We start from the raw sequence: 11,066 nt of genomic DNA on the forward strand, positions 1-11,066 counted from the left end.
TATATTTTCTGTTTCTACTGTGTGGAATAGTTTGAGGAGTGTTGGTATTAGCTCTTCTTTGAAGGTATCATAGAAGTCTGCACTAAAACCATCTAGTTCTAGGTTTTTTTTTTTTTGACAGGAGGTTTTCAATAACTTCTTCTATTTTGTTAGGGGATATGGGCCTGTTTAGATAATTTATCTGCTCTTGATCTAACTTTAGAATGTAATATCTGTCTAAAAAGTCATTCATTTCATCTAGCTTTTCCAGTTTTGTTGAGTGTGTCTTTTGTAGTAATATCTGATGATTTTTTGAATTTCCTCAGTTTCTGTTGTTATGTCTCCCTTTTAATTTTTTGATTTTTTTCAGTGGGATTTTGTCTCTGTTTCCTTTAATTAGTTTGGCTAACTTTTTACCTATCTTGTTGATTTTCTCAAAGAACCAGCTTTCGGTTTTGTTGATTTTTTTGTATTATTCTCTTTGTTTTGAAAACAAATTCGTTGGTTTCCTCCCAGAGTTTGATTATTTCCTGCCATTTACTCCTCTTGGATGTATTTGATTCTTTTTGTTCTAAAGCTTTCAGGTATGCTGTAAAGTTGCTAGCGTAGGATATCTCCAGTTTTCTTAGGATGGTAGTCAGTGCTATGAACTTTCCTCTTACTACCACTTTCACCGTGGCCCAAAAGTTTGGATATGTTGTTTCTTTGTTTTCTTTGTATTCTAGAAAGGCTTTAATTTCTTTATTTTCTCCCTGAATGAGTTATCATTGAATAGAGATTTGTTCAGTTTTAATGGTTATGGGAGTTTTCTGTTGTTTTTGTTGTTATTGAAGTCTAGCATTAGTCTGTGATGATCTGTCAAAATGCATGGGATTATTTCAATCTTCTTGTATTTCTTGAGGCTTCTTTTGTGACTGATTTTATGATCAATTTTGGAGAAAGAAATGTGAGGTGCTGAGAAGACGGTACACCCTTTTGTTAAAGTTTAACTTCTATTACCTTCTCTATGTCTTTGTTTAGTTTCTGTTTCAATGAATTGTTCATTATTTTGTGAGGTTCAATGTATGTTTTGGGTTTTGGTAAAGCTTCTTTTACGAAGGTGATTATCCTTGCATTTGGGGCACAGATGTTCAGAACTGAGATTTTATCTTAATGGATGTTTTCTTTGATGAATATGAAGTTTCATTTTGCATTTTCTTTGAAAACTTTTGGTTGAAAGTCTACTTTATTGGATATTAAAAGGGCAACTTCTACTTGTTTTTGGAACTATTTGCTTGGAAATTTTTTCCAGCCTTTTATTCTGAGGTAGTGACTGTCTTTATTGTTGAGATGTGTTTCTTGACTGCAACAAAATGCTGGATCCTACTTGAGTACCCAGTCTGTTAACTTATTTCTTTTCACTGGGGAATTGAGTATATTGACTTTGAGAGATATTAAACACATATGATTGTTAGTTTCTATTATGTTTGCTGTTGGAGGTGGAATTATGAGTGATATTATCTTCTTTCGGCTTGGTTGCAAAATGGTTAGTTTCCTGTTTTGTCCTTGGTGGAAATAGTCTCCTTGTGTTGAAGTTTTCCTTCTAGAATGCTCTAGAGGGCTGGATTAGTAGATATGTATTGTTCAAAATTTGATTTTGTCATATTTTTATGTGTATTTTGTTTTCTCCATCTATGGTGATTTTGCTGAATATAGTTTTACTGAATATAGTAGCCTGAGCTGGTATTTATGTTTTCTTAGTGTTTGCATGACATTTGTCTAAGCTCTTTTGGCTTTTAGAGTCTGTGTTAAGAAGCATGGTGTAGTTCTGATAAGCCTATGTTTGTATGTAACTTGGCCTTTTTCCCTTACCACTTTTAATATTCTTTCTTTGTTCTGTACATATAGTATTTTAAATATTACGTGGTGGGAACATTTTATTTCTGTTCCAACCTATTTGATATTCTGTAGGCTTATTGTACATTTATGGTCATGCCTTTATTTAGGTTGGAGACGTTTCCTTTTATGATTCTGTTGAAGATGTTTTCTGGTCCTTTGACCTGGGGATCTTCTTTATCTTCTATTCCTATTATTCTAAGCTTTGTCTTTTAATTGTGTCCTAGATTTCCTGGATATTTTGGGTTAGGAGATTTTTATTCTTTGTATTTCTCTTGATCATTGTGTCAATATTTTTTATGATATCTTTTATGCCTAAGATTCTATCTCTTTTATTCTGTTGGTGATGCTAGTATCTGTAGCTCCTGAACTTTTTCATTGGTTTTCTATTTCCAGAGTTGCCTCTATTTGTGAATTTTTATTGTTTCTACTTCCATTTTTTTAGGTCTTGGACCACTTTTTTCAATTATCTCACCTGTCTGAATGTGTTTTATAGTATTTCTTTGAGGGATTTCCTTTCTCTTTAAGGGCTACTACCTGTTTAACTGTATTTTCCTATATTTCTTCATATCCTTATTAAAGATCTCAATTATCTTCATAAGATGAGATTTTAGGTCAGCATCATGCTTTTCAGGTATTTTGGGCTATCCAGGGTTTACTGTGGTAGGAGAGCTGGATACTGATACTGTCAATGTATATTAGCTTCTGTTGCTTATGATCTAGTTGTCTCTGGTGTTAGCTGGGCTGGGTGTATCTATTTGGACCCTGTATTCTGTGTCTCTGAGTTGCTACAGATCCTCGGGTATCTGTGGCCCTAGCTGCAGAAGATCTCCTGTGAGACTTGCAGATGGTTGACTTGGCTGCAACAGAGCTACTGGGAGCCCTCCAGACTGTGCAGTGTTAAGAAAAAGCATGAATACTATTCTTAATTCCAAGCAAATTTATTCTTGTAATGAACTTGTATTCAAATTACCCAAACACATTCTCCCAGATTGTTAGGAAAATCAGTATTTATATTTTTTATTAAAAGGGGTTTTTCTTTTGTTTACCAACGATATTATATAAATGTGACTCTTTTTTCCTTTTCAAATTAGCAAAACATAAATTTCCAAGGAAATAATTTATTGGGATGAATTATTAATCTTATTATCTAAAGCAGCCAATTATGATTATTGTTATCATTGAGAGATTACACAATGTGTTAGTTATGTTTTAATAAGTAAACAACTCTAAGATGCTTAAGACTGTTTTAAAATGATTACTTTTAGTTAAAACAAGTAATAGTTCTTGGAAAGCATCATCGTGCTATGTCAAATACTACTTTGTGCCCATACATGATCTATAGACATGAAACAAAGAATTCCTTTTAAACACTATATAAAGATAGGATAGCATCACAGAAGTAGATCATACTGGGCCTTAGTAGTCAATGAATTCATTATGTTAATCACAGTGCAACTTTTGAACATCTTATAAATCTTGTACAATTACTAGTAACATAGCTCAAATACAAGGAGAAAGAGTGGGAAGAAGAGAGACAGAGAGGGGGAGGGAGGGATATATATATATATATATATGTATATATATATATGTATATATATATATATCGAGAGAGAGTTTTTATTCTCTTGTGATATTATTAAAGTTACTAAGACATTCAGTGACTAAACAGAAGGCACACGCTAGAAAAATAAAAGGGTGTAAGAAACACTTTTATAACTTAGCAAACTGAGAATACTTACAGCCTGCTGTTTAAGAATGTTTGTCCTGGGGAATAGTTAAACTACAGACCTTGTAGAAAACAAAGGTGTCTAAGGAAATGTGCTGTTATCCCCTAGGTAACTCTGTGCTCTGCCTGGGTGAACTGATCTGTGTAAATTAGTGTGTGTTCCCAAACCAAGACAATATAAATCCAAGTATGTGGGAAATTTATCAAACTCAGGGTCTGAGAGAATATTGGAGAAGAACCCCTGTCTCTTTTTCCAATTGCTTTCCTACTAGCTTTCAAAGGAATGTGTTTGGGTGAGAAAGAGTTTGATTTTCAGAGCCATGGTTAATTTTTTTGTATATATGAGAAACAGTGGGAGGTAGAAGAAAACATGGCCTAGGGATAGGCTGTGCATGCATATAATATCCAGAAAAATTCAGTGAATTGAACACAATCTTCTATTCTTAAACATCAATAAACATCAGTAAATTAAATGGATCTGAAGGCAATCTCAATCTTTTTATTTAGAAAATGTTTGTTGATATGATGGATATTTAATTATCCTTTATTTTTAAACAAGGTTAAACATCTAGTTTGTGAGAATATATCTATTTATACTGGACTATTTGTTATGTTATAGTCTCCATTTACTTCAAATTCATGTAACTTATGTCTTGAGATACATTCAAAGGAAGCAAGACCTAAATTATTGTATGCAGTTGGCAACAGGTTACCTAAGTTTACTGTTTAAAGCAAGCATTTTCTAGTGAACAAGACTGACATCAGTTTATTCTAAATTTGGTTTGAGAAAAATAAGATTAGCCTTTGTATCACTAATGGTTTATGGAGGAATGGGTGAAGGTTTGAAGTGAAGAGACCCAGCGTGATGTGGATGGGAAGACATGGGCTTCTATTATGTGGTCCAGAGTTAAGAGATGGAGAATAGAAACTTGCATGCTCTATAACATATATATATATGTGTGTGTGTGTGTGTGTGTGTGTGTGTGTGTTTATATATATATATATATATATATATATATATATATATATATATATATTTGCAGTTATAACATATGTAGAGGAATTTTAATCAAGCTCTAGAAAGGTATCACATCTAGACTTGTCCCTGATATTAGTGAAATTACTTCAAGTTTCTCTTCATTTAATTTGATATTGAATGTATATTGCTTTCATCATGATTAGGTATGTGCCATGAATTCCTGATCTCTCCAAGACTTTTAACATGAAGGAGTATTGTATTTTGTCAAAGTTTTTTCAGTATCTAATGTCATAATCATGTGATTTTTTTGAGTTTGTTTATGTAGTGGTATACATTGATGGATTCCCTTATATTGAACCATCCCTGCATCCATAGGATGAGGCCTACTTGATCATGGTGAATGCTATTTTTAATGTGTTCTTGGATTTGGTTTCCAAGAATTTTATTGTTTTTGCATCAATATTCATAAGTGAAATTGATCTGAATATCTCTTTCTTTGTTGTATCTTTGTGTGGTTTAGGTATCAGAGTAACTGTGGTTTCATAGAAATTTAATTTTTAACTTTGTTTAAAAATGAAGGATATCCCCTCTCCAGGAAAAAGAAATAGGGATGGGTATGGCCCTCATGTCTCACTGGACAATGACAGGGGGTCCAGAGCCATTACAAGGTCCCCTTCAATTACTGGAGGTCAGGCCTCTATCCCCGCCTTTGCAAGATTAAAATCGCCACAGCCCTTCTATACTTAGAGAAGGGAGGAGATGTCAGGGGCAGCCCTGCTTATACACTGAAAACCTAAAATCAGCCATAGGCCTAAAATCAGCAATAGGCCTGTTATATATGTATACTATCATCAAGTCTTGGGTCTCTTTGGGAAAACATTGAAACAGATGGCTATAAGCTATTGTAAACAGGCAGCTCTTGTGGAAATTTACCAGCCTGAATAGTCATAGAACTTGTAAATAGGTAGCCTTGCCAGATAATACCTTAGATAAGGACAAGTGAATCATAGGCAGAGTCATAGTGACCTGTCCCCTCAACCTTCACCCAGCCGATACCCTGTTCTGAAAGATATCTGTATTCCCCCTGAACATCAACGCTCCAGTGTCATCCCCTTCCCCATATCCTATCTTTGCTCCAGGGTCATCCCCTTCCCCATATCCTATCTTTTTGTGTTTATAACACCTGTGTGAATGAGTAAAAATTACGATTTGAAAAAAAAATAAATTATTTAAAAAATGAAGGATAATTTAATAACCCATGTCAAAAAACATTTTCTAAACAAGATTGAGATTGCCTTCAGATCCACTTAATTTACTGATGTGTATTGATGCATAAGAATAGAAGTTTTTGTTCAATTCATTGAATCTTTCTGGTTATTATGTGCTTGTATAACCTATACCTAGGCCACGTTTTCTAATACCTCACACTGTTTCTCACATATACATAAAAAATTAACCTTGGCTATGAAAATCAACCTCTTTCTGAATCAAAATCATTCCTTTTAAAGCCTGGCATGGTTGTCTTCTGAAAGGCTTACTGAGAGAGATTCAGATACTTGCAGCCATTCTTTGCACTGAGGCCAGGGACCCATGTGGAATAGTTAGGGGAAGAACTAAAGGAGATGAAAGGGATGGCAACACCATAGGAAGACTAACAGTGTCAACTAACCTGGATCCCTCAGAGATCCCAGAGGTTAAGCCACCAAACAAACAACATACATGATCTGGTCCATGGTCCCAAGCACATATGTAGCAGAGGATGGCTTTGTTTGGCCTTGGTGGAAGATGATGTCCCTAATCCTGAAGAGACTTGATGCCCCAGTGAAACGTGATGCCTGGGGAGGTTGTAGGTAGAAGTAACACCCTCTCAGAGGCAAAAGGGGAGGAGGGATGGGATGAAGAACTCCATGAGAGGGGACCAGGATGTGGTTGTGGCAGGGCAACATTTGGAATGTAAATAAATAAAGTAATTAACTAAAAAACTAAATAGCTAAAACCAACCAACCAACCAACCAATCAACCAACCAAACAAACAAACAAAATTTCTTCTAGGTCTGTGTGACTCTATTGGAATGACATGCCTTTAATTCCGCTGGCTGGAATACAGACATGCCTTTAGTACACTCCTTTAATCCCTAGCATTGAAGATAAAGTTATTTTGTAGAAGGAAGCAGTCATGTTTGAAAGTGAGTTCTAACTGAGGGGCAGCCAAAGTGATGAATCAAACATTTTACAGAATGAACCACAAATAGGATATGTCCAACTCTCATGAATACAGACAAGAAAATGAGACAACTTACAAGACCATAGCAGAGATAGAAATGGGATAGGGAGAGAGAGGTCAGACAGTTTTACCTGGGACAATTTTACAGAGACAGGTTATAGGTTACAGGTGAAGACATAATGAGCCAGAGAATGAGAAGGAGCCAGAAGAGTCAACCAAATTGTCAGTTAGAGTGAAGCTAAAGAAAGTAATTCAGTGAGAAACCAGTTTGATTTAGCCAGCTTCAGGAGGAATTTGAGCCAGAACAGCCAGCATTAAGAAAGATCTAGAAAGGGTAAGCTCATTCAACAGTAAGCCTCTGAGGTGACATCTTTTTTCTGATGAATAATAATTACATTTATAAATATACTTTCTTTTTCTTTCAATTTATTTTTTATGTTTATGGGTTTTTGCAAGGAGGTATATCTGTGTACCACATACATTTATAGTGTCTATGGGGGTTAGAAGAAGGCCTGAAATTCCCTAAAATTAATTCAAATGGCGGTGAGTTGCTCTGTGGCTGCTAAAAATTTCACCTGGATCTACAAATGCTCTAAATTGCTGAGTCATTTTTCCAGTTCACATATGGCATTTTAATGACATTTGTCTTAGTTAAGGGCTTTCCTTGTTTTGAAGAGACACCATAATCATGGTATCTCTCATAAAGGAAAACATTTAACTGGAGCTGATTAAGAGGATTAGTCCATCATTATCATGGCAGGAATCCTGGAGGTATGCAGGCAGGCATGATGCTGGCAATGGAGGTGAGAGTTCTACACCTTGATATGACTTTCTGAGATCTCCAAACCTAGCCCCTCCCAAGTCAGGCATTTATTCCAGCAATGCAAAACCTACTCCTAGGCCACCCTCCTAAGAGTGCCACTCCCTATGGGCCTCTGGGGCCATGTTTTTTGAAACCAGAAAATAAATTTCTCTTTTAAACACTTTCTAAACATTGGAGAGTAGTTTAATTAATTAAAATGTAATCAATATGTTGTGAAATGGTAAATAACAGTTTCTTACATACACATGGACTCCTATACATATCATTTATTTTATTTCATTCATTTATTCATTCCCTCATGAGGTCAGGATTTCCTTATAATCACAGTCTACCGTAAGTTCTTTCACGTAATTACTGTAAGATTTCTACACAGAGACACCAGAAAATCAGAAGTCACATTTTGTCATTTTAATGATCTTGGAGAAAATGATCTGAAATGTTAAAGATATTAATGTAAAAACTCAAAACAAAGTATTCTTCCTATTACCCACATCCACAACATTTGAATGAAAATAATTCATATGAAATGAAAAAATATGTTGTGGCCACAGCTTCTTTTTAAAAGGTTTCTAGCTCCATTTTCTAATAAGAAAGTTTTAAATCTCTACTTCATGCAAACTTGGTTTGCTCTTTAAAATATTATCATCTACAATTTCTTTTCATTTTATGTTGAAATGATGCTGCACTTGAATCTCTCTCTGTTGTTTATGTTCAAATAACTGAGGTGTATGTTATCCAGACAGTTAATATAGCTTTGATAGTAAAATAGAAAGATTTACATTGTTTATCAGTTTTTACAAGCCTAATTCACATGTTCTGAAAGATTCAAACTACGAAATGAATATCTCAATTTTCATACAACTTATGAGTAGCTTACCTATCATCATGTAGTTAAGCAACAGCATTGCAAATATCTTTAATCGTGAAAGTCCAAATAATAATTGCTATAATTCTGACTGATGTCAGACTTCCCTAGTGAGTTTATTTCTATTAGATCCAGAAAAGAAAGGGTAGTAATAGACTAAAGAATCAATTCTATCTCGGAGAGCCAGTGACTATGTTGTGTTCATCACATAAACATGGCTGACCTAACAGCTATTCCCTGAAAAGCCACACACCAGCATGGTGCTGAATCATAAAAGTTGAATCCTAGACATCTGAAAAGCTTCATTCAGGGACACTGTTGAAAAGGTTCTTCTACCAGATCTATTGCTCACAGTGTTTTTTAGAGTATGTCAGGCTTTTAATACTTACGTCTTCAGTCTCTGTCACTAATGAAATATTTCCACATGAAGCAAACTGTCACACAACAATGACTATTTAAAACTTATAAAGTTAGAGAGAAGGAACTGTATTCATTGTATTTTTAGGATATATTTTTAAAGTGTTTTCTTCCTAAGCGATATTATAATATTTCTCATTTTAATATAAATCACAAATAATTATGAAATCACTCTCATCTATTAGATTTCTTATCTGTTTATTTAGGTTTGTTTTGAAAACTTTTGCCATAAAACATTGAAACTTGAGGAGCTGTGGGCCATCGAGGTTAAACCTGACCTAGTCTTCCCTGGAAACAGGTTCCTTGTCAGGAATTAAGATGAAAACTCAGGGGACTCGTAAAGATATCCCCCCCATGGGTGAAAATTCCTACCGACCTGGAAAGGCCAGAAGTATTGCAAGTCAACAAGCTGGTGCTAAACGCTCTGTTCGGCCCACAGGCCCACAGGGCTCTCGAATGCCTCACTTCGAGCAGGTGGGCCGGGTCATGTTTGAGCTCAAGACTCTGGAATCTTCTGATCTTACCGAGATCTTAATGTATGGCTTTGAACAAAAGAAGTTTCGGACTAAATGGATGCTTCAGTCCATGGCTGAGAGGTACCGCCTGCGCCAGGAAAGAGGCATGCTCAAGCTGGAGGAAGGCATGAAGGTCCTGGAACTAGACCAGGGTTCGAAGAAGTAAAGCCAGTTTCCAGTCATTGTGAGTCCCACCTGGACACAAGCTGTGGCTGGCCAGTGTTTGGTTCTGACATGAGGTGTTTTTTTTTTTTTGGCCTGACATGAGTTTTAACTTTGTTAGGTCCTTCAAGATATTCTTGGATCCCTACTGTGTATTCTGATGTGAATATCTGCATGTCATCATTAAAACATTTAAAGAGCCAGAAAAAAAAAAAACATTGAAACTTTTTTGCAAAATAATATTGAATTGTAACTGGTCTAAAAGCAAGAGCTTTTCATTGTATTTTGTTTTTGGGAAAGGTTACAAGTAGGATATAACCATATTCCAGTGAGTATATAGATAATACAAATTGGACTTGTTTTTCTTTTTTACTTTCTATTTGTCTTTGAAATGTGTTTTATATTTAATTTGGGGGATGAGGTCACAAGGATAGGAGTGAAGACATAGAAGCACTGGGTTAGGGAGTGTGATTGGGTGTGTGATGCAAAATTCCCAAAGAATCATACAAATATTATATTTTTTTAAGACCTGATTTTCTTTTTTTTTAAATTTTTTTATTGGATGTTTTATTTACATTTCATATGTTATCCACTTACCCCATCCCCTACTCACCCAGAAACCCCCTATCCCCTCACCCCTCCTCCTTCTTCTCTGTGGATGTAACCCCTACCTACCCCCCCACTCCCACCTCCCCACCCTCAAAATTCCCACTCCCTGGGGCGTCCTGCCTTCATGAGGTCAAGGATCTCTTCTTCCACCTATGCCCAGCAGGGCCCTCCACTCTTACGTATTCCTCTGAAGCCCTGGATCTCATTAAGTACATTCATAAATTCAGTTTTCCATACTTAGGGATTATTAAGAAATCCAATATCACAGAGAATATTTATATTAATTTTTATGTACTATGAGGATTATGTCTACAGTTATCTAATTTCTGATTTAGGGGAATGTTAGTGTAATGATGGCCATCCACTTCCTTCAACACCATAAACTGAAAAAAATATGTTGTTTCTCAGGAATATTATCAGAAGACTTTTTAAATAAAACAAATGACTACATATGTATGTACATATTATGAACACTTCATTCAACTTCATAGATACAATTTACTTTTTCAATATTATTGTGTACAGATTATTATGTAATTCATGTTTCTCAAATGAATTACTAAAACTCTAGGGGTTTTTAAATGTCTTATGGCCTACAAAATACTTTAGCTAATAAAACTGTACTCAAAACCTGTCACTTGAATATTGACTCAGACTGTATTAAATATGCTACTCTGCCAAGTCATGAGCATGAAATGTAATTTTATTTTTTTCTTTAATTTTATGCATGTCTATGATGAATCCAGGACATTGTCCCCCACCATACACTTCCCTTACTCCCTTCCCCATGAAAATCTTTTCAGAAAAAAAATAGCTTTTACACTCTTAAATCTTATTTTGTTTTGTCTCATTGAGTCTAATTACATTTTCTTTCTAAGTAGAGGTGGGA

General features: G+C 35.2%; 1 pseudogene; it reads left to right on the forward strand.

Moving 5' to 3' along the window:
- Positions 1 to 9,209: 9,209 nt before the first annotated feature.
- On the forward strand, positions 9,210 to 9,572 carry LOC114608692 (annotated as a pseudogene).
- Positions 9,573 to 11,066: the final 1,494 nt, after the last annotated feature.

This window comes from Grammomys surdaster, unplaced genomic scaffold (genome assembly GCF_004785775.1).
Source record: "Grammomys surdaster isolate TR1022 unplaced genomic scaffold, NIH_TR_1.0 125934, whole genome shotgun sequence".
Classification (NCBI taxonomy): Eukaryota; Metazoa; Chordata; class Mammalia; order Rodentia; family Muridae; genus Grammomys; species Grammomys surdaster.